This window comes from Oryctolagus cuniculus, chromosome 6 (genome assembly GCF_964237555.1).
Source record: "Oryctolagus cuniculus chromosome 6, mOryCun1.1, whole genome shotgun sequence".
Taxonomy (NCBI): domain Eukaryota; kingdom Metazoa; phylum Chordata; class Mammalia; order Lagomorpha; family Leporidae; genus Oryctolagus; species Oryctolagus cuniculus.
The window spans coordinates 127,430,298-127,455,609 of NC_091437.1; the positions used below are offsets into that span (position 1 = coordinate 127,430,298).

Genomic DNA, 25,312 nt, shown 5'->3' on the forward strand with positions numbered 1-25,312 from the left:
TTGATCAGCCCTCACCCTGACTGTTGATGAGCAGCTTAATATGTTATCCCTCTTAGTATTTTTTTTGTTTGTTCTACTTAATACTTTTGGTTGAATACTGTAATCAATACACAATTCTTCTTCAGTGCTGAAACTTAACTGAAAAGTGATCCCTGTTAAATATAAGAGTGGGAATAAGAGAGGGAAGAGATGTGCAATTTGGGACATGCTCAAGCTGACTTACCTCAAACGGTAGAGTTAGAAACATACCAGGGGATTCCAATTCAATCCCATCGAGGTGGCATGTACCAATGCCATGTCACTAGTCCCAATGATCAATTTCTGTTCACAATTGATCATAATGATAGGACTAAGAACCAAAGGGATCACATAAACAAGAATAGTGTCTGCAAATACTAGCTGATAGAATCAAAAAGGGAGAGAATGATCCAACATGGGAAGTGAGATACACAGCAGACCCATAGAATGGCAAATGTCCTAACAGCACTCTGGCCTCATAATCAGACCTTAAGGCATGCGGATCCGGCTGAAATGCCCATGAGAGTATTTCAGGCATGGAAAGCCAAGACACTCTGGGGAGGGGGGGGGGAAACTAAATGAAAGATCTCCACGAGTGAGATCCCAATGGAAAGAATGGGTCATCAAAGAAGGAGGTACCTTTCTCTGAAGGGAGGAGAGAACTTCCACTTTGACCATGGCCTTGTCTAAATATGATCAGAGTCAATGAACTCAGGGGGCTTCCATAGCCTTGGAAGCTCATGACAAGAGCCTAGGGTGATTACTGATGCCATAAACAAGAGTGTCAATTTGTTAAGTCAACAACAGGAGTCACTGTGCACTTACTCCTCGTGTAGGATCTTTGTCCTTAGTGTGCTGTACATTGAGATTTAATGCTATAACTAGTACTCAAACAGTATTTTTCACTTTATGTTTCTGTGTGGGAGCAAACTGTTGAAATCTTTACTTAATGTATGCTAAACTGATCTTCTGTATATAAAGAGAATAGAAAATGAATCTTGATGTGAATGGAAGGGGAGAGGGAGTGGATAAGGGGAGGGTTGCGGGTTGGAGGGACGTTATGGGGGGAAGTCACTGTAATCCATATTCTGTACTTTGGAAATTTATTTCATTAAATAAAAGTTAAAAAAAAAAAAAGCACTGCAGTATTAACAAACACATAGATGCTACTCAAGACCCCTGAGGTTGCATGGAATTAACCTATATTTGCAGGGAGGAAGACTTGCTGGTTTAACTTCCACAGGACTCACAGTTCCTGACTTATGACATGGTTAAAAACCAAGCATCTGCTGGCACCATGGCTCACTAGGCTAATCCTCCACCTGCAGCACCTGCAGCCCGGGTTCTAGTCCTGGTTGGGGCGCTGGTTCTGTCCCAGTTGCTCCTCTTCCAGTCCAGCTCTCTGCTGTGGCCAGGGAGTGCAGTGGAGGATGGCCCAGGTGCTTGGGTCCTGCACCCCATGGGAGACCAGGATAAGTACCTGGCTCCTGGCTTCGGATCAGCGCAGCGTGCTGGTCGTGGCAGTCATTTGGGGAGTGAACCAACAGAAGGAAGACCTTTCTCTCTGTCTCTCTCTCTCACTGTCTAACTCTACCAATCGAAGAAAAAAAAAAGCATTTATTTGACAATGGGCGTAAAGATTATTGACACATAAATAGGGTGTTTTCATCATTAGCGAGATAAGATGGGTCTTCAATGGGTCTTAAATCCTAGGCACTGCTCAGGCTTCAAAGGTTGTATGTACTTTTTTTTTTTTTTTGACAGGCAGAGTAGACAGTGAGAGAGAGAGACAGAGAGAAAGGTCTTCCTTTGCCATTGGTTCACCCTCCAATGGCCGCTGCATCGCGCTGATCCGAAGCCAGGAGCCAGGTGCTTCTCCTGGTCTCCTATGCGGGTGCAGGGCCCAAGTACTTGGGCCATCCTCCACTGTGGGAGGCAGGGCCCTGCCTCCCGTAGCATGGTGCTGAGAGGGAGTAAGCAAATTTTACACAGCTGCTTCATCAATTTGACTAAGAAGCTGCAGGAGCTGATCCTACCTCTGATTGGAAGAGAACGCCGTGCTCAGCACGTGGACAGCGAAGCACGGATTGGTGGGAGAGGACTATAAAGGGGGAGAGAGACGGCACGGTAGGGGGGTTGGTTGGAGAGCTCGCTGTGGATTTCGTTATTTCGTTCGTTCTTTCTTCTCTTTACTTGTCCTTGCTCTACTGTAGAAAAAACCTACTGAAAGGGAATAACAGCGTCCGGTCCGGTGCCGCTCCTCCGCAAGCCAAGGAGCGACACTCCACTGCCTTCCTGGGCCACAGCAGAGAGCTGGACTGGAAGAGGAGCAACCAGGACAGAATCCAGCACCCCAACTGGGACTAGAACCCAGTGTGCCAGCGCCGCAAGGTGGAGGATTAGCCTATTGAGCCACAGCGCTGGCCCACCAAGGTCATTTTGATGCCAGAACAGCTTAGACTTCAAATAGAGGGCACCTAATAAGAGCCCTTCAAGTCTTATCCTCCTACTGTATCAAAAATTGAAGCCCAAACCAACTTGTAACTGCCTTTCTCAAAAAGATGCAAATTTTAAAAACATCACCTTTCAGGATTGTGACTTAAAAGACATGGAAGATCTAGCCCTGTCTCAGCACTTTGGGTTTCCTAGGCCTCTGGATTTATCACACACAAAGAGGGCAGCTGTGGCCCAGTCTGCTTTTACTAAGCCTCAACATCTTAATTTCAGATGTCCAGGTATTTTTGGTAATAAACTTGAAAGCACTCAGGAGAGCTATGAGTTGGTTTTGCCTGAACAACATCCCGTCCCATTTCTTCTGGTAATAACAGAAGAGACAACATTCCCCCATTCCCAGTCCATGAGATTTAATGGAGGGAGGGGAGAGACTTTAACCTCTCCCAAGGGATGGGCAATGACCCAGACCTGACTAATCGCACTGGCCACCATGCTTGGTTGACAGGCAGGCATGCAACTCATTCAGGGCAATGAGAATTAAGCCTGGGGATTTTGCTGCAACTATGAGGGAAAGAGAAGCCCTCTGCTGGGGAGGCTCAGTGAACAGATAGACCTGAGACTTCCAGTGATGTCTTGGTATCATGAAGAGAAGACCTGCCTGAGGAGGAAACCAAGCCAGAGGAATGCAGAGCCAATACAAGAGCCAGATCTCTGATGATAAAGACAGAATCCAGATCCAGCCAAGCCTTTGCACTTACGGTAACACGAACCAATGAATTTGACTTTTTTTTCCTAAGCCCCTTGAATTAGGTTTCTGAGATATATATTATATAACTCTAGCTATGGCTCATTGATACTGATTCTTTGGAGGCTTTCCAAAGAACAAAAGTGTTTATCAAAGTATAAAAGGAGTTTGTACCTGAGATGCTCATCTCCAGCTGTGAACTATATCCCTTCCCAGTTGGCACTACCTTACCCACAACCTCCTGCTTGGGGCACGGGGCTGGGGAGGCCTGTGCACATGACACCACCAAAGCACGCAGGATGAAGAGTCAGCCCAGCAGCGGGTAATGGTTTTGCTGGCCAGGCTCCAGCAGCTTGCATGGCCTGGGCTCAATGAGCTGGACCAATAGGAATCTCTTGCTTATGAACTTGAGCCAGGAGACACTAAAGGCAATTGAAGACTCAGGCTGCCATTTCAGGCATGGAAAGCCAAGACACTGTGGCAAAAAAAATGTCCTACATGAAGGGCTGCGGGAGGTGAGACCCCAGCAGAAAGAAGTGGCCATCAAAGAAGGAGGTACTTTTCTCTGAAGGGAGGAACTTCCACTGTGCTTATGGCCTTGTCTAAATACTAAAGGAGACTGTAGATTCAAAAGGCTTCCATAACCTTGGCAGCTCATGGCAAGAGCCTTGGGTGATCACTGACATCATACATAAGAGTGTCAATTGTTAAATTAACAACAGGAGTCCCTGCGCACTAACTTCCCATGCAGGACCTCTGTCCTCAATGAGTTGTATTATGAGAGTTAACAGTAAAACTGTTCTCAAAGATTTATTTCATTTTAGCGTATTAAGTGGAGAATAGTCTTCTGTCTCATAAGTCTTAGTTATGCTAAGACTCCATTGCTTGCTTTCTTAGGAGCTTCATTAATTAATGATAAAACTCATTCTCAAAGACTTACTTTCTTTGAATGCATTAAGTGGAGGATATTCTTATGTCTCATAAGTTATATCTAAGTGCTCACAAAAGATGTATCATTCTTGGGTGCTTCTTGAAAATTGTTTCTTAAAAAAAAAAAAGAAGTGAAATTAACTTCGAGATGCAATGATTTTGAACAGCCCTTGTCTCAACTATTAAAGGAACATTTTGGTTTTGTTTTCTCATGCAAATTGTTGAAATCTTTACTTAGTATAGAGTTGGTCTTCTGTGTATAAAGTTAATTAAAAATGGATCTTAGGGGAGAATGGAACTGGGAATGAGAGAGGAAAGAACAGGAGGAGTGGGAGTGTGGGTGGGAGGGCAGGTATGGTGGGAAGAATCACTATATTCCTAAAGTTGTACTTGTGAAATGCATGAAGTTTGTATTCTTTAAATAAAAGGTTTCTTTGGAAAAAAAAAAAAAGACTCAGGCTGCAACCATGAGAGTTTGGTGAACTATTCGAGAGCCACACGTAAAATAAAGAAGACAAGAGAGAAAAAAGAGAGGCTAACTGAGCAGAGCCCACACGCCCTGCGAGAAAGAATGCTCAATTTCCAGTGCTTTCTCTTGGACCCACGAAGCCCAGCGGCGCTTGGAGGCGCAGCCGTGGAACGCTCTCCGCAGGCAAAGCAGGAGGGTGGGTGCTGACTCCCAGTCACCACCCACGCGCCTCAGTGCGCAGTCTCTGAGCCCGCTTCTCCCAGGCAGAAAGGGGATAATAAGGTGTTTCCTCCTGGGGCAGGTGAGAAGATCCTGTGAGATCAGATACTCAGCACAGTGTCTGAGGCTGTCCTAATCAATGTCCTAATCAATGTCCTGATCAATGCTAGCAGTAGTCATGGTTACAGGGAGCCATTCAACTCTCATTCATTTCAGTAGCATCCACAGCCTTGGAGCACTGAGAAGGCCTCATCTAAAGCAACAATTTACTAAGTGCTCCGCATCAACACCAATATATTTTTCACAGCACATACGAAAGGGCTACCATGTGGGCAGAGCCTTCTCGCCACGAGTGTCCCAGGCAGGTGTCTCAGATATGTGGACATGCTCCTGTGTCACCCCCATTCTGTACCCCACCCCGAGGACCCTGCAATGGTCCCTCGGGCCAGATGACTCCCACACCCCAGGGCTGCCCCAGCAGCTGGCGAGCCTTCGCCCTGGCTCCATCACAGCGACCAGCTCAGGCTCCTCTTCAGCCGCACTGCATCTCTCTGGCCGTGTCTGCAGCTCCTAGTTCTGGGAGGAGAGGCACAGGGGCCCTGCAGGACATGCAGATGCTGGAGAGCCAGTGAGCGGAGTTGCTAGCGACCGTCTTGTCTTTCGGTCTGCAGACAACAGTTCAGCCTGATCCAGAAGCCAGCTCTCACTTCTCAAACCGCTGGCCTATGATTGCTTCCTGTTTTGAGTGCGCTCACCTCTTGTGAGGTTGGAAAAAACATTCACCTTGAGGCTGCAGGGTCTTGTTCTTTAACTGGTGGGTCCACGCCTGCGGAAACTACACAAGCGACTGTGCAGACTGCGGCCCCTTCCAAGGAAGAGCTGTTTAGTCATTCTGAACGGCTGATCTCTGTGGTCCAGCCCTTAAAATAAAAAACAGCAGAAACCACACACACACACACCTGACTGTACTACAGAATGCTAAATCAATTTTCAAAGAACTTTTTTTTTTTTTTTTTTTTTTTTTGGACAGGCAGAGTTAGACAGTGAGAGAGAGACAGAGAAAGGTCTTCCTTTTGCCATTGGTTCACCCCCCAAATGGCCGCTACGGCTAGCGCGGCGCACTGCGCCAATCCAAAGCCAGGAGCTAGGTGCTTCCTCCTGGTCTCCCATGCAGGTGCAGGGCCCAAGCACTTGGGCCATCCTCCACTGCCCTCCTGGGCCACAGCAGAGAGCTGGACTGGAAGAGGAGCAACCGGGACAGAACCAGCGCCCTGACCGGGACTAGAACCCGGGGTGCAGGCGCCGCAGGCGGAGGATTAGCCTAGTGAGCCGTGGCGTCGGCCTCAAAGAACCTTTTTATTCAAAAAGATTTCCACCACAATATTTGTGTTTATGTATGCATTTTTTTTCACAGAAATATTTGCCAAATCTCTTCCCCAAAACACATCAAGAATATGAGGTATATTCTGGTCCTAAGAAAGGAACAGAGGTGTGATTTCTTAAAAGAAAAAAAAAATCCAGGCCCTTCACAATGGCCCCCGATATTTAATTTTGCTTTCTTTGCTAAAAAATGGTAACCAAGGGGTTAAGTCCACACTCCTCAGGCCTTCCTCCCTCCTCTGGTGAACATCAGGATGTGACTTGTTTTTTTGTTTTTTAATGCAATTGCTACTCTAGAAATCAGAGAACAAAAGTAAATTGGCAGCAAGAAGGGCCGAACACACTTGGCGCACTGCGGAGTCTGGGGCCAGGGACATTCCCACGTGGAAAGGAGCCAGTTCTGGGCTCCCCAGCCAGTCACTGGGCAGACAAGCAGAGCACTCTGCCCGGCCCGGAATGCTCCGATTCCAGAAGGCAGCCTCCTGATAGCGACGCTCTAAGTGCGGGCTGACGCCACCCTAGAGGGTTCCCAGAGATCCGTCCTGGGTCCTGCACAATCCACCTCCATTCGTGAGCGTCCTGTTTGCAAATGCACTTAGAGTTCCAAACAAGACACAGCTCCTCGGTGCCTCTGACCTTACAGGGCTGTCCTTCAGCCACGACACGCGCGGTGGCCAAGGCCTGTCCTCGTCCCCCTCCCCCACCCTGGCTGACACCCCAGGGCCCCCTCTTGGCCCTGGCGAGAGGGCAGGAAGGGTCCTTCCCATCCCTCTTCCTTAGTCCCTACTGGGTCACCAGCAGAGAAGGCAGAAAGCAGGGCAGACCTGGGCCAGGGGCTGAGGTGGGGGAGGGAAGCCTCGGCCGGCCACCCCTCCCCCCTGGCAGGGGACAGCCTGTGCTCTGGGCTCCCATTTCCACTGTCCCGTTGCTAAGTGCTATGCATAATGCAAAAGTAAATAGTTACACAGCGCAGCTTGGAATACACAAAAACACATCAGTCCGCCAAGGGAAAGAAGAAGGAAAAAAAAGAAGAAAAAAAAAAACTCCCAAAGTTTCTAGGTTTATTTTTAGACCCCGGTTGGCCAAATGAGTAGCACAAATATGCACAGACAAGCTGGGGCTGTAGCTATTTAGAAACAGAAGACACTGACGCCGGGAGACCAGCGAGCCCATCTCCGCTTATAAAATATGCATCGGTCAGGGCCTCGGGCATTGCCGATACCTCCCAGGACTCTTTAAAGAAGACTTCACACTCGGTGCCTGCGCTAAGACCTGCCGCACAGAGCATGCGCCCCACCCACCCCCCACCCCCCACCCCCGACCGCAGGGATCAGGACACGCGGGATCCTGACCTCCAGGGCAGGGCGGCTGTCAGTGGAAGTGACTACAGCAACACTCGCAGGATACAACTTCCGGCAGAGCAGGCGCACAGCAACTGTGGGTTAAATAATAGTAACAGTGCTCCCTGGGAGAGAGAGTCCTCTCTCTTCACTTCTAGGCAACTTCCCCGGGACTCCCCACCTGGGGACCCAACTAGCCAACCTGAATGCACGCTCAGAGATAAAGGTCTTATCCCTGGAAGAGGCAATCAGGAAGAAGCCCAGAACAGAAAAGCAGGACTAACCCCGGCGGAACAGTGCCATATGCCCGGCCTCCTCTTTTACCATAGATCGCATGGGGTGGCCCTAGCACGTCCCCGCAACGCAGCAGAAGCACCCAAGCCCCCATGGAGTCCACACCCACAGCATCCTGACAGTCCACTTACAGGCAAAGAAGGCCAGGCAACTCTTGGTGCAACCACTGACGTCCAGGAAATGCAAAGTCTTTCTTTCCTTAGAAAAAGCCCCTCTGGGGGCTAGATGTGGAGGCTGGTTCAAGTCCCGGCTGCTCCACTTCTGACCCAGCTCCCTGCTAATTTGCCTGGGAAGACAGTGGAGGATGGCCCAGCCTGGTCATTGGGACCATTTGGGGAGTAAACCACTGGATGGAAGATCTCTCTCTCTCTCTCTCTCTCTCCCTGCAGAGCACGCTGTACTACCTGTGGAGAATTACAGGAGAACAGCTGCCCGTGATATGAAACCGTCAAAGGAGCAATATTATACACCGAGATGTTCACAGCACACGTGCTCAAGACGTGTTATTATATGTTATTAAAGATCTTCTGCCCATGTTATATATCCTATGTTAAAACCAAAGCATGTTACAGGCTAATATGCATACTACAACTTTGTATTGGTAACAAAAACCATGCTGTCTTTGTATCTTTAAAGAGGTATGCAGCTGTCCCTTGGTATCCAGAACCCCTTTAGGATACTCAGATTGTTTTCTTGGGACCAGCATGGTGACCCAGTGGGTGAAGCCTCCACTTGTGATGCCGGCATCCCATATGAGCACAGGTTTGAGCCCCGGCTGCTCCACTTCCAATCCAGCCCCCTGCTACTATGCCTAGGAAAGCAGCAAGAAGATGGCACAAGTGCTGGGTCCCCTGCCACCCAGGTGGATTTGAAAGGCAGAGTTACAGAGGGAGGGAGGGGGGGAGAGAGAGAGAGAGAGCTCTTCCATCCACTGGTTCACTCCCCAAACAGCCACAACGACTAGGGCTGGGCCAAGCTGAACCCGGGAACCAGGAACTTCATCCAGATCTCCAACATGGGTGCCGGGACTCAAGTACTTGAACCATCTTCTGCTGCTTTCCCAGGCGTATTAGCAGGGGGCTGGATTAGAACCGGAGCAGCCGGGACTCAAACCAGTGCTCTGATGTGGGATGCTGGCATTGCAAGTGGAGGCTTAACCCCCTGTGCCACACGCCAGCACCAGGATGCTAAAATTCTTGAGTGCTCCAGTCCCTGATATAAAATGGCAAGTATTTGCATATAACCTATATACATCCTCTGGTATACTCAAATCGTTTCCGTATTCCTTAGAAAGCCCACCACCATGTGAACACTGTACATTGTTGTTAGCATGTATGGTCCAGGGAATGACAAGGGGGAAGTCTGCACACATCCAGAGGCAATGCTTTTCTCAAGCATTTTCTGCCGCTCTTGGGCGGATCTGCAGGTGCAAACCCAGAGACAGAAGGCCAATTGTATCTGCGCTCACAAACAGGGAGACACACCCCGAGCCTTGATTCTGGCTGAGCCAAGGCTGCGTGCCCTCGTGGATCTGTGTCCTAAACTGCTTCTCTTGCTAACACAAGCATACATGACTTTCAGCACTTGGAGAAAGGGATGAACTTTCCTTCTAACTTGTGTGGAAACCATCTACCAGTAGAGAACACATGACTGGAAGCGGGGAGGAAGAGTACAACTCCACGCACTCACACGGCAAAGAAATGTTCAGCCTGCCGAGTCTTCAACACCACACAAGTGCAAGTTCTCCTGGGGGCCAAATTAGGGAGAACATTTCACGGTGGGGAAAGCCAGGGCCAGGGGAAAGAGGACACCAACACAGTCACACAACATGAGTTGCCCTGATCTGTCTGGAAAGCCAATTGGCAAAATGTGTTAAGATTTTTTTTTGTAAAGGCTCAAACCTCCAACCTATTAAATCCAATGGAATATATCCTAGCATAGGATCTTAAATAAACAAAAAGTTACTATTAAAAAATGGTAGTAGCACAAAAAGTTATTTTAAATTTAAATTTAAATTTTCAATATTTAAAATATTGACCAAATGACCAAAAATGGAATAACTGAGGCACAGCCATTCAGTGGGACATTGTATACACAATAAATGATTATCTACAAAGATTACATATAAAATGCCTGCAACATACAGCTAAATGAAAAAAATAATTTAAAAATAAATATGGGGGGGCTAGTGCTGTGGCATAGTGGGTAAAGCCGCCACCTGCAGTGCCGGCATCCCATATGGGCACTGGTTCGAGTCCCAGCTGTTCCACTTCCCATCCAGCTCTCTACTATGGCCTGGAAAAGTAGAAGATGGCCCAAGTGCTTGGGTCCCTGCACCCACACGGGAGACCTGGAAGAAGCTCCTGGCTCCTGGCTTCAGATCAGTGCAGCTCTGGCCTTTGAGGCCATTTAGGGAGTAAACCAGTGGATGGAAGATCTCTCTCTCTCTCTCTCTCTCTCTGGCTCTGCCTATCTGTAACTTTGCCTTTCAAATAAATAAATAAATCTTTAAAAATATAATATAATATAATATAGTATAATGTAATATAATATAATAAAAATAAATAAATACAGGGCACAGCAGGTTAAGCCGCTACTGCTCCCTGTAACGCTAGCATCCCATGTGGGCACCAGTTTTTGTCCCAGCTGCCCCACTTCCAATCCAGCTCCCTGCTAATGGCCTGGGAAAGCAGCAGAAGATGGCCCAAGTGCTTGGTCCCCTGACACCCACATGGAAAACCTGGAAGAAATACCTGGCTCCTGGTTTCAGCTTGGCCAAGCCCTGGCCATTTTAGCCATCTGGTAAATGGAAGACCTCTCTCTCTCCCTCTCTCTCTCTCTCTCTCTCTCTCTTTAGCTCTGCCTTTCAAATAAATAAATAAGTAAATCCTTTAAAATACATAAAAATATAAACAAATACAACTGTAACTAAGAAAAAAATCTCTAACAACCATTTAAAAAATACTGACTCTGCCTTTGCCAATCTGGATTATGGGGGATATTTTTTCTTCTTTCTAATTTTCTACATTATACAGTCTTTGTTTCAGCATTAATACCTTACTTTTATAATTTGAAGGGTACAGTATGGTGGGAACAGCAACTGAGGCATGGGGAGCGTGTTCTTTAAATGTCTTCCTGCTGCTTTCCCAAGAAACTCCAGAGACCAGAGCTGACTTCTGATTCCCTCCGCCTGTGCTTTGGCCCACATGGAAGTGGTCACCTTGTCTTCTAAAGGGTGAAGTGCTGAGAACGCAACATTAGAGTCTTCCCCCGTGCCCATCCTCCACTTCCAACACTTCTCCAAAGAGCTTCGATCTGAAGCATCCATCAGGAAGGGTAGCTCGCATGTCTAAACAGCCATGTGTGTGCATGTGCTAAACAGACGTATGTGTGCGTGCTAAACAGCTGTGTGTGCTGTGCTAAACAGATGTGTGTGCACGTGCATGTCTGTGTTGCCTCCTCCCTCCTTCCCCTACTCTCAAGGGCAGTAAGACAAACTCTAGGGCAACGATGCAGCAATGCAGAATGACAACTGCAAAACAGACAGAGCCAAAGGAACCCCAGCCAGGGCGACCCCACAACATCAAGGAATTCCAAGGGACTGCACGTAAAACCCAACAATCCTTTCACACTGGCCACATTACACGAGTTAATCATCTCAGATCCATGCCCACACTATCACGCCCTCTGCCTACTACTGAATTAGGATACAAATTTCTCCATCAAGCATATTCAATGGTCAAACAAACATTCCAAATCTCTTATGGAAAGAACACTAGAAGATATCTATCACACATAAATGAAACCTAAATTTTTATAAAAATCTTAACAATAAAAAAAATGAGAGAAAATACCCCACATCTCTCTGGTTGCCTTTAAACATTTGAATTACAGGTGAGAACACTAGTTATGCTCTAAAAGTGTGAAGGTCACTAAGATTTTGAATTTCCATACTACCATAAATACATCCAAAGGTATTCACCATTGTGAAAAAAATCATGAACTAGTTATAAAAGCAAAAGCATTTTAATAAGAGAGCAGCAAGCCTCCTGACTGATCTCCTTGGTAAATGGAAGCATTTGCAATATCCCGTGTGAGGATGGCCTGCGAGGAGGGAGCACCTGCTCCTTCCATGCGAAAGAACAGCAGCAGTGTCTCTGTGGAGGAGACTCTGCACTCTGCGCCTTCCGGGTTAACCCTCTCAACCCCGCAGTAACCCCACGAGGCAGGCACTTGCATTGGCCCATGTTCACCTGAAGATTCGTACCTAATCAATGACAAGAAGAAAATCACACCAGTTAATCCAGCCCCGCATGGGGAACACACTCTTTCCACTCCAGAACCATAGTCTGACTAGCATTCTTTTTCTCTTTTATAGACCATGAATATCTCTCGCCTAAGCTTGGTTTGGCCATCCTATGCAGGGGTGGAAGGTGGGGGGGGGGGGTGCTGATATTCACTAACCAAATAAATAGACTCTGAATGCACATGTAGCAATTCTGAATGAAGAAGGTACTGAACTGCTATAGTAATGTTCAAAAAAAATCAACCAGTTCCATATTAGAACTACAGGAAGGAAGCTATACATGGCCTTCAGATAACAGGAACAGAAAAAAATAAAATGAAATGGTCTGGTGGAGAAAAAGAAAGGTATAGAAGGGACTAAAAATAGCTTCCATCTTACGATGGCTTTCATAATAGCAGATTAGCATGTATCTCAGAAGTGTCACCCAGGCAACCAAAAATACAAAGACAAGGACATTCAGAAAAATATATGCATATAAATCTATTTTTGCCATCTACTGTACATAAAGGATCACTCTAGCAAGGAAACATCATTAGGAGACCGGAGAGGCAAAGAGAAAGTAGGTGCCAAAGGAAGTTTGGAAAATAGGTCCCAAGTGTGAAGCAGGCTCATCAGGTAGAAGTAGGTCTCTATCCGTGGGAGAGGCCCTGACCCACGGCCTGAAATCCAGGCCGACAATCTATCAGGAGCGTTAAATTGTACTTTTTCTTTCTTTCTTTCTTTTTTTTTTTTATTTGTTTGACAGGTAGAGTTAGACAGTGAGAGAGAGAGAGACAGAGAGAAAGATCTTCCCTCTGTTGGTTCACTCCCCAAATGGCCACTATGGCCGGAGCTACGCCGATCCAAAGACAGGAGCCAGGAGCTTCCTCCCAGTTTCCCATGCGGGTTCAGGGCCCAAGCACTTGGGCCATCCTCCACTGCCTTCCCGGGCCACAGCAGAGAGCTGGAAGAGGAGCAACTGGGACTAGAACCCGGCACCCATATGGGATGCCGGCGCTGCAGGTGGAGGATTAACCAAGTGAGCCATGGCGCTGGCCCTGAATTGTACTTTTTCTACGTCTTTCCAATCTCATGTTTCTATCTCATATGTCCAAGGCAGATTAACACAAAATGTAGTAGGCCAACACATTTTTAAAACATTTTTAGAGAACTACCTTAAACTTCACTTACATAGGGTGAGTCCCTACCCCTGTTTGCCTGGGTAATCTAGGACAGCTGGGGTCTGTGCCTGCTGTTCCGACGTCATTTCCAGAAAGCACTCCCCTTTCAAAATGTCCTGGTGTGAATGATAAATTATACAGTCTCTGTGTATTTAGGCAAGAAATATTTCTTGGTCATTTATGATGTGCTGTTGACTAGGTTGGGAACTTAGATTAGTGAAAATGTTGATAAGATAGAATACTCTAGTTAAGAAGACAGAAATAACATCTGAAACAACAGTGAAACTCTGAGAAATTAATCATCATTGGTGCAGCCTAGGCGGTAAGTGACTTAGTTCAGACCAGAGACAAAGCGAGCAAGCAACTGTGCCTTTTGAGCACTTACTGTATACCAGGCACTATACCAAGCATCGTGCCCCCGTGATCTCACTCCAAGCCCAAAACAACCCAAGAAGTATAGAGCCATCATCATGGCCATTTTACAGATGAGAGGATTTGCCCAGTGCCACCCCTGGAATCCAAACGACTGCCTCTCGAGCATTTGAAAGAGGCTATTGAGAAGAAAGTCGCAGCGAATCAGGAAAGCAGTGAACTCAGAGCGGGATCCCAAGGCTAGCGAGAGCAGGAAGCCATCACCACCTCTCAGCCTGAAGGCACAAGCGGGCAGGGGCTGGCTGCTTGGACAGGACATCCAGCAGGAGCTGTGACAGCATCCCTCTGCAGTGTGTAGCCCCGCACAGGGAACAGGGGAAATAAACACCCTCGCTTGGCCTCCTCCCCCTGATACCTAACAAGGATGCCCACTGAGGTCAAGGCCGCTGATGGCCAAGACCGGCTCTGGGTGCACAGAGGCAGGTGGAGAGGGAAGCAGCGGGAATTTGGAGGGACAAGCATGAGACACCCAGCCCACTTGGTGTCCTTGCTCCAATCGAGGCAGGATAAACTGGCCTGGTTCCTCTCTGGCAGGTGCCAGCTAAGCAAAAGGTCGTCACCCTCAGCATGTTACCGGAAGCCCGCACAGCTTTGTGGACACAAGACCTGCTCAGCCACACAAGCCCCAGGCTCAGAAGGGCCCATCCTTGGTTAAACACCCTGCCATGACCGCCTTGACATTCTTAACGGTTTTTTTAACAACGTTTTCATTTTGCAATGAGTCCCACAAAGCATGAAGCTGGTTCTCTGCAAGACAAACCCCTTGGTCCAGCTGGTACAGATGAAATTCTGTGTGTGTCATAGCATTCCAGATCCACGACTCAAAGCAAAAAGATGCAAACCTGATACTAACCAGGGGAACAATGAGACAGCAGAATACGTAACAGACAGGAGCTGTTTTCACCATTTTTCTTTCCTTCCTATCTTTGGATGGCTGAGAAACCACAATCAGCTGCCCCCAGAGAGACTCAGACGTCACTTAAACTTGCACAGTGCAGCGCCACCGGACTTGGGCTCGTCCCCAGTTAATGCCATCGGCACAGATGACCAAAGAGCGTAATGGACGCCCTAGAATGGACTTTCCTGATGCGCCCCATTGGATGGGCTGGCGTCGCCCAGTTAGCCAGGTAATTGCAAAAGCCACGCCCTCAGCTTGCCGTGTGCGCCCACTGTGGGACTCAGCATTGAGAACACTGACTGGCAGGCCAGCGGCATTCCCAGACAGTGTGTCTAAGCCGCTCTTTCTGAGAGCTGAGAAACTGGAGTGTACGCTGCTGCTGCTTCTGCTTCCCTTTCCTGAGAGACTGCGACACCCACAGCCCTCCTCTGAGAAACTGTATTTCAGAAAGCACTTGGGGAAGTCCCAGGTGAGAAGCCAAGCAGGCCAGGGACTGCCCTTTCTCCCAGGGCAAAGCCATGCACAGAAACGTTTCCCCCGAAGCAGGGGCCACACTGTCTTGCCATACATTCCTGTACTCACCCCATCACCGCAAAAAATAAAGGACGGTAGATTTTAAGTGCTCTGTTTGCTTTGCTGCTTACAATTAGAAGAAAACATCAAAAGAGCAAATCATTTTATTTATACAACCCCTATAGTGTCAAGGAAAGCGTAATCCAGGTGGCAAATCAAATCTGAATCAGAGAATAAAGAGTTATGTGTACCCACCTGGACCCTGGAGCAGGTGCAATGGTGGCTCCCCCAAAGCCTGTCTAAGCCTCAACCTTCAGAACCTGAGAAAGCGACCTGATTTGGAAAAGGGGTCTTTGCAGAGGTGATGCAGGGTCTTGCAATGAGATCATTCAGGGAGATGTGTCTGAGCGTCATGTCTAGTGACAAAGGGCCTTCTCCAAGATGCACGGGGAAGAAAGGAGGCCATGGGATCAGGGCAGAGCCTGGAGTACTGCAACCCCAACCCCAGGAACAGGCATAACAGGTGAGGAAGGAACTCTCCCCTCCAGCCTCCAGCCAGCACCTCCGCCATCCGGGGCCTCTGGCCTCTAACACCCTGAGAGAATGCATTTCCACTGTGATAATCTGGCCACAGGCAACGGATGTAAGCCCTGAGCCTGTCTCTGCCCTGCAGCCCTAGCTATACCACCCCCAGGACTGGAACAGGTGATGCCTGTCCATGCAGCCCATCCCTGTCTACGCAGCCCATCCCATTGTCACGGCCGGCCTCCTTCGCCTCTTATCCCCAGGGTGGGGCATCACAGAGCCTAGGCAGTCCCCGCAGCCATGCCTCAGGGAAGGGTCAGCCCTGACCGCACTATGCTGCCCACTGCCCACTGCCTACTGCCGTCCCTCCAGCTCCGCCCTCCCCCACGGCCAGTGCGGCCCATGGGGAACGAACTGCCCCTTCTGAACAATGTCCTTTCAACGCAGCTCAAGGTCACAGCGTCTGTGCAACCCATTACTATCTCATAGCACTAGCATTACCACGTGGGAGGTGATGCAGTTGTAAACCAACCCTTGTAGTGCATGTACAGGAGGACGGCATGGTGGGTAAGCTGCCGCTTGTGGTACTGGCATCCCATGCCAGAGCACCAATTCGAGTGCTTTTCCGCTTCTGGTCCCGCTCCCTGTTAATGTGCCTGGGAAGGCAGAAGATGGCCCAAGTGCTTGGGCCCCTGCCACCCATATGGGAGACCATTCCAGGATCCTGACTTTGGCCTGACCCATTCCTGGCTGTTGGGGCTACTTGTGGAGTACACCAGCAGATTAAAGCTCTCGCTCTCTCTCCCTCGCTCCCTCTCTCTCTTTCTCTCATTTTGCCTTTCAAATACATAAATAAATCTTTTTATTTTCTTTTTTTTTTTTTTGACAGGCAGAGTTAGACAGCGAGAGAGAGAGATAGAGAGAAAGGTCTTCCTTTTTCCATTGGTTCACCCTCCAAGTGGCCGCTACAGCCGGCGTGTTGCAGCCAGCGCGCTGCGCTGATCCGAAGCCAGGAGCCAGGTGCTTCCTCCTGGTCTCCCATGTGGGCCATCCTACACTGCACTCCCGGGCCACAGCAGAGAGCTGGACTGGAAGAGGAGCAACCGGGACAGAATCCAGCGCCCCAACCGGGACTGGAACCTGGGGTGCCGGCGCCACAGGCAGAGGATTAGCCTAGAGAGCCGCGGCGCTGGCCATAAATAAATCTTTAAAAAAAAGAAATTGTACTACAAACCAGTATGTGTGTTGTGCAGGCAGCAGCCCTGTACATCTCATGTGGGTGGCATCTCCTGAGAATCTCAAGACACTAGGACAAAAGGGAGGACACACAGCATGAGGCCAGGAGAGGAGACAGCTCTTCCAAGACGCAGGCTCCCTGGGAGGTTGTTGGCCTTGCTGACTGCACTGGAGAAACAGCGCAGTCTGCCCAGAGTAGAGCACGCAAAGCCTCACAGTTCCTGGATGATCACCAATCATCTTTCAACACTTACAGGAGGAACCTAATACATATGTTCAGAGAAAGAGCGAGGGGCCGGTGCTGTGGCGCAGTGGGTTAAAGCCCTGGCCTGCAACACTGCCATCCCATAAGGGCGCTGGTTCAAGTCCTGGCTGCTCCACTTCCGATCCAGCTCCTTGCTAATGCACCTGGGAAAGCAGTAGAAGATGGCTCAAGTGTTTGGGCCCCTGCACCTACGTGGGAGATCCAGAAAAAGCCCCTGATTCCTGGCTTCAGATTGGTCTAGTTCTGATCATTGTGGCCCTTTTGGGGAGTGAACCAGTGGATGGAGGACCTCTCCCTCTACCTCTCTCTGTAACTCTTTCAAATAAAATAAAAAATCTTTTTTAAAAAGTTCTTTAAAAAAAAGACCAAAGAATGAAGAACAGTTAGAAGCATCATTCTGACATAATTTGGAGTAAGTTAATAAACATTGGTAGTTCTATGCCTTTAAACATTTAGGTTTTACTTATTATAATTTTTACCCAAAATAAAACTCCTCGTTAGTGTAAAAAGAAAAAGAAGTCCAGTGGAGGGATTGACCCACACCACCTTGGTTTGTAAATCTGTAAAATGGGTATAATCATGACGCTCCCTCACTCTGGATACTCTCTGCTTGCCCCTGCCTCCTCGGTTGCTCCCTCCTCCCTTCTGTGGACCACGGGGTAGCCCCCATACCAACAAGCTTTCTTTTTTTTTTTTAATTTTATTTGTTAGAGTTACAGACAGTGAGAGGAAGAGACAGAGAGAAAGGTCTTCCTTCCGTTGGTTAACCCCCCAGATGGCCTCAACAGCCAGAGCTGTACCGATCCGAAGCCAGGAACCAGGAGCTTCTTCCTGGTCTCCCATGTGGGTGCAGGGGCCCAAGGACTTGGGCCATCCTCCACTGCTATTCCAGGCCATAGCAGAGAGCTGGACTGGAAGAGGGGCAGCTGGGACTAGAACTGGCGTCCATATGGAATGCCGGTGCCGCAGGCGGAGGATTAACCTACTGCGCCACAGCGTCGGCCCCCCAACAAGCTTCCTTACCTCTGGCTTCAGGTCAGTTTGGCCGACTCAGAGGCACTAGCAGCAATTCATGAAGGGTTGAAAATAGGCATAGCTGGGGACTTATTCACCTGGATGCCTCCCTCCCAGGCCACAGTTTGGCAGATTTATTCCTCTACTGGAGCCCACAGCTCCTTCCGGCCACCCTCCCCTGCACTTCCCTCCCCCAGAACGTTCCAGAAACTGCTCCCTGGCACCACCTTCTCAGAGCAGGGTGTTAGAGCCATCCATGCACGGCTGGTCCTTCCGGTCTCCCTGAACCTGCCAGTGGCCTTGCACATCCCCTCTGCATTCAGCTCTGTAGTTTCATCCAAGTGTGTCCCCTGCCTCATTTCACCCTAGAGAATAAGTCCTTCATAGGGTTTGTCAGTGTTAACCGCGCTGAGACGCTGGATGCCCTCAGGCATTTGCTGGCATTGGCATTCTTAATAGCAGTCAACTGTCCAGGGAATCCTCAGCCACCTGACAACTCACCAGCATGCTCCCTTTTCTTCCCAAGTTCAACATCACTAAATGTGGTGATAAGCACATGGATGTGGGAAAACTACTAGATTCTCTTTCATCTGGAGAATTAAAATAACCCTGCAACGCCTCTGCTCCCTCTCTCACCTCCCCCTTCTCTAATGTTATTTCTGATCATGTTGTTGTCATGTGCCACCAATATTCAGGGGCTCCCTAAGACCCAGAATGAAATCTAACCTCTACCACTCTCCCCCAGAATTCAGTGTCAACCTACCTCCAAGAATATATTTAACAGTTTAGCCACTAAAAAAGAAAATAACAAGTGTCGGTTCAATAGGAGGTAGAGAAACTGGAAGTCTTGTTCATTGTTGCTGGGCCGTGGTGCCACTGTGAAAACCAGCATGGTAGTGCCTCAAAAAGTTAGACCTAGAATCACCACGTGATCCAGAAATTCCACTTCTGGGTCTGTACCCAAATAAATGGAAAGCCGGAACCTGGACGTGCACCTGTCCACAGCATAGTCTCAATAACCAAGAGGGGAGCAGCCCAAGTATCCATCAACAGGTGAATGGATAAACAAGCACGGTGCCTACAGACAGCAGATATTACAGAGCCAAAAACAAGGGAGGAGATTCTGACACATGCCACACATGGATGAACCTTGAAGGCACTGCGCTAAGTGAAACAAGCCAGTACTACAAAGATAAACGCTTTAAGATTCCACCTACATGAGGTACCTAAAGTAGTGAAATCCATAAACTCAGAAGGTAAAATGGTGGTTTCCAGAGACTGGGAGACAAGGAAGAAGGGTAGTGCTTAATGGGTATGGAGTTTCATCTGGGAAGAAAGAAAAATCCTGATGCCAGATGATGGTTGTTATAGTTTGGGTATTACTTTGGGTTAAACTCCCATAAGACCCCATGTAGAAGGCTTGGCCCACAAGGTCTCCTGTTAATGCTTAATGGATTAATGTTAATGGGTGGTGGACTGAGGGAGGAGAATTGATTAAGGCCCAGTGGGAAGTCGTGGTGTCATCTGGCTGGGGGCAGGCTGCCCTGGGAAGGCAGGTAGTTCTTGAGGAAGGGTAGGTTGTGACATCTGAGTTGGATCCAGCTGCTCTCTCTCCGCTTCCTGACTTGCTGTGGGATCCTTCCTCTGCACACATTCCACCATCAGACACCAGACCAAGGGGACCATCAATCTTGGCCTGTGAACCTCCAAAACTGTGAACTGAAATAAACACCCTTCCTTTGTAAGCAGGTATTCTAGTTACAGGGACATAAAGCCGACTAATAGAGTGATTATGGTTGTAAAATAATGTGAACAGGCCGGCGCTGCGGCTCATGAGGCTAATCCTCCACCTTGCGGCACCGGCACACCGGGTTCTAGTCCTGGTCGGGGCGCCAGATTCTGTCCCGGTTGCCCCTCTTCCAGGCCAGCTCTCTGCTGTGGCCAGGGAGTGCAGTGGAGGATGGCCCAAGTACTTGGGCCCTGCACCCCATGGGAGACCAGGAGAAGCACCTGGCTCCTGCCATCGGATCAGCGCAGTGCGCTGGCCACAGCGCGCTGGCCGCGGCGGCCATTGGAGGGTGAACCAACGGCAAAGGAAGACCTTTCTCTCTCTCTCTCTCTCTCACTGTCCACTCTGCCTGTCAAAAAAATAAAAATAAAAATAAAAAAATAATAATGTGAACGTACTTAACACCACAAAACTATACTTAAAAATGACTCAAATGGTATATTTTATGTTGTACATACTCAACCACATTTTTAATATATTCAAGAATAACCTGTACTAGGGTTACATCTGTGAATAAAATGGAAAGTTACTGTCTCAGCTCCTGCACTTCCCCCACATACTGCACATTCTAGCCAATCTGCTCACTGTATTGATTCCTGAAAGACAGGGGTGAGATCTTGCTCAGCCTGTATCCCTAGAACCTAATAGAATGTTGAGCTTATAGAAATTGACCCCAAAATTCAACCAGATATGTCTTACGTCCCCTTTTCTCTAACATTTCTTGAAGTTGCTGAGTTACATTTTCAGAAATATAATAAAGCTTCACACTAAACTCCCTTTAAACATTGTGTTCACAGGTAATTCTGCCTGCAGAGTGCAGAAATTGTGGATTTCAAATCAGAACTCCACTGTGTACTGGCCAGGCGACCTTGGGCAAGTTACAGAGTGCTTATCTGTGAGGTGGGAGAGCTCACAGCCCCACAGTGAACATCTGCTGTTTTGCAAGCTGGAACCGAGAGGCCCACCTCCCGGCGACAGTGCAACCATTGCTGCTACAGAGACGCTCTGCTCCTCCTCCTCAGCGGATGGCTCAGGGCTGAAAGACGTGACCAAGCCTGGGCCTTGTAACAGGAGGCACACGGCCACAGGAAGAAACCAAGTCACCACATGCAATGCTGGCTTCAAGACTAACCAGGATTTAAATCCCCAGACTATGTAAGGTCCAGCCGTCCCACAGCACCAGGGAGTCTAAAACTGGTGCCAATTCCAAGAAAGCAAACCAAGAAAAAAAAAAAAGGGAGGGAGGGAGAAATCAGGTCCCCCTAACAACGTCTGGACCTTGGAGTAAGCCATACCAGAAGTGCCATCCTCTGGATTAAGGAGTTGGAGCAAAAGGAGTTGGAGCAAAAACAATATTCTTTTTTTTTTTTTTTTTTTGCTAAAACAGTTTCTGTTTGGGAGATGCTGACATTTGTAAGAGAACTGAGCCTTAATTAAAATAAGAGTCTCCTAAACAGTTGTTGCAAAGATTAAATGAGGCACCCCATGTAAGCTAGGGCACAAACTATATACTCATTAGCTGGCAATTACTAAATTAACAGTAGTCCTTGCATATTGTGTGGTGGTAGAAATTTCCCACCTCCTTCCAGACACTTTTAACTCCTGGGCTCTGTCCCCGGTTTCTGTCTTCATTTCATTTCCATCCAGAAGAGGAATGGTGAGGACAAAATCCATCTGCCAGCACGTCTTAATCCCATACCTTGACAGACATCACTAATTGATCACAGCACTCTTTCCTTGAGTCTGAACCCAGCCTTGGATTCCTATTCAACCCAGCTTTCCAGGCAGTCACTACCAATCAATCAGATAGGACAAGCAAAATGAAACCAATCTGTGCTCCGGCACAGCAGTTAGCAGTTTTTCCACGAAGAATTAGGTAGTTCAATGGGCGTATTTCCTATCACTCACTCTCCTTTGTGTTTTGTTTACAACCCTTTAAAGATGTTTTAAACAAAAATAAAACAAAACAACCTGCTCTAGAGGCTTGAAACCAGACCCTGGGGCTGTCTGGGGGTGCCGGGCACCCTCTCATCCTCTCTGCAGAGCACCTGGGAGCCCAGGCATGGAGCGGCTTGGAAACACCACCCGGGCCAGAGAAGCACCCGCGGAACACACACCAAGACCTGAAAAGAAGCAGGGGAGCACTGACCACAGAGGCTCGCTGTCCTGGCGACACGGCTGAGAGCTACGCTCGGGGAAGCGACAAGCCAAGGAAGAGCTATGGAGCCTGTGGGTGTTGCTGTGACTTGCCCTGTGGGTGTTGTGACCTTGCCCAGCGCTTCCACACCAAGTTCACCGCACAAACCCCTTCAAGGGCTGCAGCTCCACCCCCGGCCCCCAGCCAAGCTGCACTGCCTTTTTATGAGGGAAGGAAGGAAAGAGGCAGGTGCCAGTCACTACATTCTCCATTGTTTTAGTCTGCCCCGCACGGTTAAAGGGCCACCCCGGAATTAGCTCCAAGAGAGGAGCCTCATTTCTTCGGGCCAACCCTTGAGCCCTGAGTATTTCTCGCCTCCTTTACTGCCTGCTCTATTATTCTTCATGTTTGATTCTGGCTTTAGTGAAAACGATGGAACACTCTGACTGATAATCACTTATTCACTCAACAAACATTTACCCACAACAGAAGCCGTCACTCAAAGCACATGCAGGTTGGACGATTGACAGATGGCAATGCAGGGAGCTGTGCGTGAAACACCATGGCTATGTGAGGTTGGGGACAACTCAGCTGGCTGGGGAGGAGCAAGCCCGGGGATCTGCTGGAAGGTGACATTGCTGCAACTGAGATGCCCAAGAGACGACAGGTTCTGAGAGTCTGCAGCTTGAGCAGGAGGCTCCCCGTGGGGAGAAACGGGAGGCGAGGCCGAGGAGGAGGCGAGCCCGGGATCGGCACCAAAAACCTGGAAAGGAAACCAGGCGCCATGATAGGCCTGGATTTTGCTTTCAGAACAAGTGTCATGCAATAGATGGGGCCAGGACGTGGGAGCCACGAGGCCTGTTGAAGGCAGTGGCAGCAATGCAGGCGATGATGAGGCTAGGAACCAGCCCGCTGACAGCAGGAACTGGCCGGACAGGAACACAGGACAGCAGCAAAGATAACAATCAAGAGAGCAGGCATCTGGTGCAGTGTTAAGACGCATGCGTCCCACGTGGAGTGTCTGCCTTTGAGCCCTAGCTCGGGTTCTGACTCCAGCTTCCTGCTAATGCGAGCCCTGGGAGGCAGCGGGCGGTGCCTCCAGTACTTGATCTCCTGCTGTCCATGTGGTTGACCCAGATGGAGTTCTGGGCTTCTGGCTGCAGCCTGACCCCAGCCCTGGCTGTTGCAGACATTTGGGGAGGGAATCAGCTGACAGAGAAGATCTCTCTTTGTTCCTGTCTCGCTGCCTTTCAGATAAGTAAAAATGGAAATAGTAAGAAGAAAGGCTCGCTCGCTGGCACCGCGGCAGCACCTTCTAAAGACAGCGCATGAGGTTTGGTGCTTTCGGGTGTATTAACTCGTTTAATCCTCACAACCCCCTGGGGCGGCAGAGATGCGGGGCGGGCACCTCTCCAGGACCTCCCGCCACAGAGCAGGAGACAAAAGAGGGTCAGGAAGGAAGCACCAGGGGGTCTGGCAGCTCCCCGCAAGCAGCGCCCACATCCCCAGCGGCCACCCTAGCGACTCTCCCCACGGGCATGGACAAGAGGTCTTCACAGAGCGGCTCACAGGGGAGCCTCCAAGGAACGTCCAGGGCCCTGGCTTGGGTACCTGAACACCTGCGTTTCAGTTTCCTGGGCCGCCTCCTCTGCGGCTCCTCCCCACATCCGTCCTCGGCCCCCTCCCCTCCCCCTTGGTAGTCCTGGCATCTCTGCCCCGCGCCATAAAAACACAGGCACCTTCCCATCGGAGGGAAACCCTCCGGGGGCCTGGCCGGTGAGCGCCGGAGAGGTCGGAACCATCCCTGCCGGCGAGCCCCGCTCTCGCTAACTCAGGGGCTTGGGTCTGTTATTTTTCCAATGAGTCCGAACTGGGAAAACCTAAAAGCAAGCCCGCGTGGTGTCCGTCTCAGACGGCCAAGACTCGCCCGCCACCGCACCGATCGGAGCGCGCGCTTCCGTCTGCGGCTGACAGCCGCGCGCGTGGCCGCGGACTCCCCACCCACCCGCAGGAAGACCCCGAGCCGGCCCCGGAGGCCCGCAGGCGGCCGCCAAGTTCCAGCAGGCATCGGGCAGCAAGAAACTTGTGTGCGATTTCCTGCGCGCAGGGAGACCTCCTGCCCCTCCCGCGCGGATACAACCCACTTTGCACATCCTGCTTCTCTCGGAGCTAAAAATACATCGGTATGCACTGCAAAACACTCCGACACATCTCGCCGGCACACCCTCGCCGAGGCCCCCCCGGGCCACCGACGCAGGTCTTTCCGGTCCCAAGTCCCGAATGCAGATCTTTGCCTTCACCGGGTTCAGCCAGCGCCTGTCGGCCGCTCCCAAAGCCCCCTCCCCACACGCCCACCCCTCGCGCCTGCGTCCCGCGGCTTCCCGGGGCCGAGCCCGGAATCCAGCGGCTGCCCACGACCCTCAACACCCCCCATCAGCCGCACGGAAGGGATGCTTCGGAGGGCCGCGGACCACCGGGCTCACCGACGCCCCCTTCCGACCCCACGCGCCCCCGCCCCGCCTGCCCCGCGAGCCCCGGCAAAGTTGCTCTGCCCGTGCCGCGGCCGGTGCTCTGGTTGCGCTATGCTTTCCCTCCCAGGCACTCGAGGGTGAGCAGACAGACACGGGACTCGCCAGGGTGAGCTGCACCCGGGAGGGCTCCCAGCTCCGCGCGCTCCCAGCGCCCACCCCTGCGCCCGCGGGGAGCGCGCGCGGATCCCACCCCAGCAGCGGCTCCCCGCGCCGCCGCCCCCGGTGCCCCCGCCCCGGCCGCAGCTCCGACTCGGCTCGGGCTCCCGAGCGGCGGAGGGAAGCCCTGCGACTCACCGCGTCCGCCGCTCCCGGCGTCTGTGTCGCCGCGGGCGAGGCGGCGGCCGCAGCGGCAGCGCCTTCCCTCCGCCCGCCTCCCCCTGGACAGCGCGGCCGCCAGCCGCGCCCCCAGCCCCAGCTCGGCTCGCCACCTCCCTCCTGTCCGCCGCCGTCCCCTCCCCACTGAGGCTCTGCAGGAGGCACGCCCCGGGCTGCAAGGGGGTGCCAAGCCGAGACGCGGGGATCGCAGGTGCCGTGGACTCCCCACTGTGCCACGGTGCAGCCACCGGCTTATGCTGCATGTGCCGCCTGATCGCAGCCCACCGCCCAGGCTTTTGGTCAGGCTGCAGCGGTGCTTTCCAAGGGTGCCATCGGCTTGCC

At 50.3% G+C, this 25,312-nt stretch overlaps 1 protein-coding gene across 2 annotated transcripts in view; it reads right to left on the reverse strand.

Moving 5' to 3' along the window:
- Positions 1-25,088, reverse strand: part of NCALD (neurocalcin delta) — a 432,942-nt gene extending 407,854 nt beyond the window's left edge. For both annotated transcript variants that reach the window (XM_008255798.4, XM_070075374.1), the window contains exon 1: positions 24,950-25,088. The gene's annotated coding sequence lies outside the window, so the exon portion shown is untranslated. The remainder of the gene's footprint in view (positions 1-24,949) is intronic.
- Between the last annotated feature and the right edge of the window lie 224 nt (positions 25,089-25,312).